Raw genomic sequence first — 8,330 nt, 5'->3', positions numbered from 1 at the left:
CAAGGTTTTTCGGGATTCCGGGGTCCCGAAATAAAATTCTCCGGAAATCACATAGAAATTTCCTCAGGTCAGATAAAGCGGCCGCACAAAGTTTGAGCACCAAAGGAAGACATTTGGGGGTGCCGGTGTGCCATAAATCAGCATTCGCCGAAACTCGGATTATCGTGAAAAGTGTGTTAATGCTCGTTATTGGAGGCTGAAATCGAACAGGTTGATTCCTGAAATCGAACCGGTTGATTCGTGAAATGAGCTCGGACGCGTGATTGAAAAACAGGGAGGAAACGAAACAGGGTCCGGTACGACCTTCCGAACGGCTGAAATTGAAGTGTATAATACACGGTTTTTCGGGATTCCGGGGTCCCGGAATAAAATTCTCCGGAAATCACATAGAAAGTTACTCGGGTCAGATAAAGCGGTCACGCAAAGTTTGAGCACCAACGGAAGACATTTGGGGGTGCCGGTGTGGCACAAACCAGCATTCACCGAAACTCGGATTATCGTGATAAATGTGTTAAAGCTCGTTATTTGAGGCTGAAATAGAACAGGTTGATTCCTGAAATCGAACAGGTTGATTCCTGAAATGAGCACGGACGCTTGAATCAAAAACAGAGAGAAAAAGAAACAGGTTCCGGTACGACTTTCCGAACGGCTGAAATTGAAATGTATAATACACGGTTTTTCGGGATTCCGGAGTCCCGGAATAAAATTCTCCGGAAATCACATAGAAAGTTCCTCGGGTTAGATAAAGCGGCCACGCAAAGTTTGAGCACCAACGGAAAACATTTGGGGGTGCCGGTGTGCCACAAACAAGCATTCGCCGAAACTCGGATTATCGTGAAAAATGTGTTAAAGCTCGTTATTTGAGGCTGAAATCGAACAGGTTGATTCCTGAAATCGAACAGGTTGATTCCTAAAATGAGCTCGGACGCGTGATTGAAAAAAAGGGAAAAAAAGAAACAGGTTCCGGTACGACCTTCCGAACGGCTGGAATTGAAGTGTATAATACACGGTTTTTCGGGATTCCGGGATCCCGGAAAAAAATTCTCCGGAAATCACATAGAAAGTTAGTCGGGTTAGATAAAGCGGCCACGCTAATTTTGAGCACCAACGGAAGACATTTGGGGGTACCGGTGTGCCACAAACGAGCATTCGCCGAAACTCGGATTATCGTGAAAAATATGTTAAAGTTCGTTATTTTAGGCTGAAATCGAACAGGTTGATTCCTGAAATCGAACAGGTTGATTCCTGAAATCGAACAGGTTGATTCCTGAAATGAGCCCGGACGCGTGATTGAAAAACAAGGAGAAAAAGAAACAGGTTCCGGTACGAACTTCCGAACGGCTGAAATTGAAGTGTATAATACACGGTTTTTCGGGATTCCAGGGTCCCGAAATAAAATTCTCCGGAAATCACATAGAAATTTCCTCGGGTCGGATAAAGCGGCCGCACAAAGTTTGAGCACCAACGGAAGACATTTGGGGGTGCCGGTGTGCCATAAACCAGCATTCGCCGAAACTCGGATTATCGTGAAAAATGTGTTAAAGCTCGTTATTTGAGGCTGAAATCGAACAGGTTGATTTCTGTAATAGAACAGCTTGATTCCTGAAATGAGCTCGGACGCGTGATTGAAAAAAAGGGAGAAAAAGAAACACGTTCCGGTACGACCTTCCGAACGGCTGAAATTGAAGTTTATAAATAAACGGTTTTTCGGGATTCCGAGGTCCCGGAATAAAATTTTCCTGAAATCACATAGAAATTTCCTCGGGTCAGATAAAGCGGCCATGAAAAGTTTGAGCACCAACGGAAGACATTTGGGTGTGCCGGTGTGCCACAAACGAGCATTCTCCGAAACTCGGATTACCGTGAAAAATGTGTTAAAGCTCGTTATTTTAGGAAAAAATCGAACAGGTTGATTCCTGAAATCGAACAGGTTGATTCCTGAAATGAGCTCGGACGCGTGATTGAAAAACAGGGAGAAAAAGAAACAAGTCCCGGTACGACCTTCCGAACGTTTGAAATTGAAGTGTGTAATACACGGTTTTTCGGGATTCCGGGGTCCCGGAATAAAATTCTCCGGAAATCATATAGAAAGTTCCTCGAGTCAGATAAAGCGGCCACGCAATGTTTGAGCACCAACGGAAGACATTTGAGGGTGCCGGTGTGCCACAAACCAGCATTCGCCGAAACTCGGATTATCGTGAAAAATGTGTTAAAGCTCGTTATTTGAGGTTTAAATCGAACGGGTTGATTCCTGAAATCGAATAGGTTGATTCCTAAAATGAGCTCGGACGCGTGATTGAAAAACAGGGAGAAAAAGAAACAGGTTCCGGTACGACCTTCCGAACGGATGAAATTGAAGTGTATATAATATACGGTTTTTCGGGATTCCGGAGTCCTAGAATAAAATTCTCCGGAAATCACATAGAAAGTTACTCGGGTCAGATAAAGCGGTCACGCAAAGTTTGAGCACCAACGGAAGACATTTGGGGGTGCCGGTGTGCCACAAACCAGCATTCGCCGAAACTCGGATTATCGTGAAAAATGTGTTAAAGCTCGTTATTTGAGGCTGAAATCGAACAGGTTAATTCCTGAAATAAGCTCGGACCCTTAAATCAATAACAGAGAGAAAAACAAATAGGTTCCGGTACGACCTTCCGAACGGCGGAAATTGAAGTGTATAATACACGGTTTTACGGGATTCCGGGATCCCGGAATAAAATTCTCCGGAAATCACATAGAAAGTTACCCGAGTCAGACAAAGCGGCCACGCAAATTTTGAGCACCAACGGAAGACTTTTGGTTGTACCGGTGTGCCACAAACGAGCATTCGCCGAAACTCGGATTATCGTGAAAAATGTGTTAAAGCTCGTTATTTGAGGCTGAAATCGAACAGGTTGATTCCTGAAATCGAACAGGTTGATTCCTGAAATGAGCTCGGACGCGTGATTGAAAAACAGGGAGAAAAAGAAACTGGTTCCGATACGACCTTCCGAACGGCTAAAATTGAAGTGTATAAATCCACGGTTTTTCGGGATTCCGGGGTCTTTCGGGATTCCGGAATAAAAATCTCCGGAAATCACATAGAACGTTCTTCAGGTCAGATAAAGCGGCAACGCAAAGTTTGAGCACCAACGGAAGACATTTGGGGGTGCCGGTGTGCCACAAACCAGTATTCGCCGAAACTCGGATTATCGTAAAAAATGTGTTAAAGCTCGTTATTTGAAGTTGAAATCGAACAGGTTTATTCCTGAAATCGAACAGGTTGATTCCTAAATTGAGCTCGGACGCGTGATTGAAAAACAGGGAGAAAAAGAAACAGGTTCCGGTACGACCTTCCGAACGGCTGAATTTGAAGTGTATAAATACACGGTTTTTCGAGATTCCGGGGTCCCGGAACAATCCGTAGAAAGTTACTCGGGTCAGATAAAGCGGCCACGTAAAGTTTGAGCACCAGCGGAAGACATTTGGGGGTGTCGGTGTGCCACAAACGAGCATTCACCGAAACTCGGATTATCGTGAAAAATGTGTTAAAGCTCGTTATTTGAGACTGGAATCGAACAGGTTGATTCCTGAAATCGAACAGGTTGATTCCTGAAATGAGCTCGGACGCGTGATTGAAAAACAAGGAGAAAAAGAAACAGGTTCCGGTACGACCTTCCGAACGGCTGAAATTGAAGTGTATAATACACGGTTTTTCGGGATTCCGAGGTCCCAGAATAAAATTACCCGGAAATCACATAGAAAGTTCCTCGGGTCAGATAAAGCGGCCATGAAAAGTTTGAGCACCAACGAAAGACATTTGGGTGTGCCGGTGTGCCACAAACCAGCATTCGCCGAAACTCGGATTATCGTGAAAAATGTATTAAACTCGTTATTTGAGGCTGAAATCGAACAGGTTGATTCCTGAAATGAGCTCGGACGCGTGATTGAAAAACAGGGAGGAAAAGAAACAGGTTCCGGTACGACTTTTCGAACGGCTGAAATTGAAGTGTATAATGTACGGTTTTTCGGGATTCCGGGGTCCGGGATAAAATTCTCCGAAAAACACATATAAAGTTCCTCGGGTCAGATAAAGCGGCCACGCAAAGTTTGAGCACCAACGGAAGACATTTGGGGGTGCCGGTGTGCCACAAACCAGTATTCGCCGAAAATCGGATTATCGTGAAAAATGTGTTAAAGCTCGTTATTTGAGGCTGAAATCGAACAGCTTGATTCATGAAATCGAACAGGTTCATTCCTGAAATGAGCTCGGACGTGTGACTGAAAAACAGGGAGAAAAAGAAACAGGTTCCGGTACGACCTTCCGAACGGCTGAAATTGAAGTGTGTAATACACGGTTTTTCGGGATTTCGGGGTCCCGGAATAAAATTCTCCGGAAATCACATAGAAAGTTACTCGGGTCAGATAAAGCGGCCACGCAAAGTTTGAGCACCAACGGAAGACATTTGGGGGTGCCGGTGTGCCACAAACGAGCATTCACCAAAACTAGGATTATCGTGAAAAATGTGTTAAAGCTCGTTATTTGAAGCTGGAATCGAACAGGTTGATTCCTGAAATCGAACAGGTTGATTCCTGAAATGAGCTCGGACGCGTGATTGAAAAACAGGTTCCGGTACGACCTTCCGGACGGCTGAAATTGAAGTGTATAATAATACACGGTTTTTCGGGATTCCGAGGTCCCGGAATAAAATTTTCCGGAAATCACATAGAAAATTCCTCAGGTCAGATAAAGCGGCCATGAAAAGTTTGAGCACCAATGGAAGACATTTGGGTGTGCCGGTGTGCCACAAACAAGCATTCGCCGAAACTCGTATTATCGTGAAAAATGTGTTAAAGCTCGTTATTTGAGGTTGGAATCGAACAGGTTGATTCCTGAAATCGAACAGGTTGATTCCTGAAATGAGCTCGGACGCTTGAATCAAAAAGAGAGAGAAAAAGAAAAAGGTTCCGGTACGACCTTCCGAACGGCTGAAATTGAAGTGTATAATACACGGTTTTTCGGGATTCCGAGGTCCCGGAATAAAATTTTCCGTAAATCACATAGAAAGTTCCTCGGGTCAGATAAAGCGGCCATGAAAAGTTTGAGCACCAACGGAAGACATTTGGGCGTGCCACAAACCAGCATTCGCCGAAACACGGATTATCGTGAAAAATGTGTTAAAGCTCGTTATTTGAGGCTGAAATCGAACAGGTTGATTCCTAAAATCGAACAGGTTGATTCCTGAAATGAGCTTGGACGCGTGATTGAAAAACAGGGAGGAAAAGAAACAGGTTCCGGTACGACTTTCCGAACGGCTGAAATTGAAGTGTGTAATACACAGTTTTTCGGGATTCCGGGGTCCGGGATAAAATTCTCCGGAAAACACATAGAAAATTCCTCGGGTCAGATAAAGCGGCCACGCAAAGTTTGAGCACCAACGGAAGACATTTGGGGGTGCCGGTGTGCCACAAACGAGCATTCGCCAAAACTCGGATTATCGTGAAAAATGTGTTAAAGCTCGTTATTTGAGGCTGAAATCGAACAGATTGATTCATGAAATCGAACAGGTTCATTCCTGAAATGAGCTCGGACGCATGATTGAAAAACAGGGAGAAAAAGAAACAGGTTCCGGTACGACCTTCCGAACGGCTGAAATTGAAGTGTATAATACACGGTTTTTCGGGATTCCGGGGTCCCGGAATAAAATTCTCCAGAAATCACATTGAAAGTCACTCGGATCAAATAAAGCGGCCACCTAAAGTTTGAGCACCAACGGAAGTTATTTGGGGGTGCCGGTGTGCCTCAAACGAGCATTCGCCGAAACTCGGATTATCGTGAAAAATGTGTTAAAGCTCGTTATTTGAGGCTGAAATCGAACAGGTTGATTCCTGAAATCAAACAGGTTCATTCCTGAAATAAGCTCGGACGCGTGATTGAAAAACAGGGAGAAAAAGAAACAGGTTTCGGTGCGACCTTCCGAACGGCTGAAATTGAAGTGTATAATACACGTTTTTTCGGGATTCCGGGATCTTTCGGGATTCCGGAATAAAATTCTCCGAAAATCAAATAGAAAGTTCCTCGGGTCAGATAAAGCGGCCACGCAAAGTTTGAGCACCAACGGAAGACATTTGGGGGTGTCGGTGTGCCACAAAACAGCATTCGCCGAAACTCGGATTATCGTAAAAAATGTGTTAAAGCTTGTTATTTGAGGCTGAAATCGAACAGGTTGATTCCTGAAATCGAACAGGTTGATTCCTGAAATGAGCTCGGACGCGTGATTGAAAAACAGGGAGAAAAAGAAACAATTTCCGGTACGACCTTCCGAACGACTGAAATTGAAGTGTGTTATACACGGTTTTTCGGAATTCCGAGGTCCCGGAATAAAATTCTCCGGAAATCATAACGAAAAATCATCGGGTCAAATAAAGCGGCCACGCATTGTTTGAACACCAACGGAAGACATTTGAGGGTGCCGGTGTGCCACAAACGAGCATTCACCAAAACTAGGATTATCGTGAAAAATGTGTTAAAGCTCGTTATTTGAAGCTGGAATCGAACAGGTTGATTCCTGAAATCGAACAGGTTGATTCCTGAAATGAGCTCGGACGCGTGATTGAAAAACAGGTTCCGGTACGACCTTCCGGACGGCTGAAATTGAAGTGTATAATAATACACGGTTTTTCGGGATTCCGAGGTCCCGGAATAAAATTTTCCGGAAATCACATAGAAAATTCCTCAGGTCAGATAAAGCGGCCATGAAAAGTTTGAGCACCAATGGAAGACATTTGGGTGTGCCGGTGTGCCACAAACAAGCATTCGCCGAAACTCGTATTATCGTGAAAAATGTGTTAAAGCTCGTTATTTGAGGTTGGAATCGAACAGGTTGATTCCTGAAATCGAACAGGTTGATTCCTGAAATGAGCTCGGACGCTTGAATCAAAAAGAGAGAGAAAAAGAAAAAGGTTCCGGTACGACCTTCCGAACGGCTGAAATTGAAGTGTATAATACACGGTTTTTCGGGATTCCGAGGTCCCGGAATAAAATTTTCCGTAAATCACATAGAAAGTTCCTCGGGTCAGATAAAGCGGCCATGAAAAGTTTGAGCACCAACGGAAGACATTTGGGCGTGCCACAAACCAGCATTCGCCGAAACACGGATTATCGTGAAAAATGTGTTAAAGCTCGTTATTTGAGGCTGAAATCGAACAGGTTGATTCCTAAAATCGAACAGGTTGATTCCTGAAATGAGCTTGGACGCGTGATTGAAAAACAGGGAGGAAAAGAAACAGGTTCCGGTACGACTTTCCGAACGGCTGAAATTGAAGTGTGTAATACACAGTTTTTCGGGATTCCGGGGTCCGGGATAAAATTCTCCGGAAAACACATAGAAAATTCCTCGGGTCAGATAAAGCGGCCACGCAAAGTTTGAGCACCAACGGAAGACATTTGGGGGTGCCGGTGTGCCACAAACCAGCATTCGCCAAAACTCGGATTATCGTGAAAAATGTGTTAAAGCTCGTTATTTGAGGCTGAAATCGAGCAGGTTGATTCCTGAAATCGAACAGGTTGATTCCTGAAATGAGCTCGGACGCGTGATTGAAAAACAGGGAGAAAAAGAAACAGGTTCCGGTACGACCTTCCGAACGGCTGAAATTGAAGTGTATAATACACGGTTTTTCGGGATTCCGGGGTCCCGGAATAAAATTCTCCAGAAATCACATTGAAAGTTACTCGGATCAAATAAAGCGGCCACCTAAAGTTTGAGCACCAACGGAAGTTATTTGGGGGTGCCGGTGTGCCTCAAACGAGCATTCGCCGAAACTCGGATTATCGTGAAAAATGTGTTAAAGCTCGTTATTTGAGGTGAAATCGAACAAAGTTGATTCTGAAATCAAACAGGTTCATTCTGAAATAAGCTCGGACGCGTGATTGAAAAAACAGGAGAAAAAGAAACAGGTTTCGGTGCGACCTTCCGAACGGCTGAAATTGAAGTGTATAATACACGTTTTTTCGGGATTCCGGGATCTTTCGGGATTCCGGAATAAAATTCTCCGAAAATCAAATAGAAAGTTCCTCGGGTCAGATAAAGCGGCCACGCAAAGTTTGAGCACCAACGGAAGACATTTGGGGGTGTCGGTGTGCCACAAAACAGCATTCGCCGAAACTCGGATTATCGTAAAAAATGTGTTAAAGCTTGTTATTTGAGGCTGAAATCGAACAGGTTGATTCCTGAAATCGAACAGGTTGATTCCTGAAATGAGCTCGGACGCGTGATTGAAAAACAGGAGAAAAAGAAACAATTTCGAGACGACCTTCCGAACGACTGAAATTGAAGTGTGTTATACACGGT

The sequence above is a fragment of the Silene latifolia genome, chromosome 7 (assembly GCF_048544455.1).
Source record: "Silene latifolia isolate original U9 population chromosome 7, ASM4854445v1, whole genome shotgun sequence".
In the NCBI taxonomy this organism is placed as follows: Eukaryota; Viridiplantae; Streptophyta; class Magnoliopsida; order Caryophyllales; family Caryophyllaceae; genus Silene; species Silene latifolia.
The sequence above is the reverse complement of the archived record's forward strand: the minus strand, read 5'-3'. Positions refer to the sequence as shown.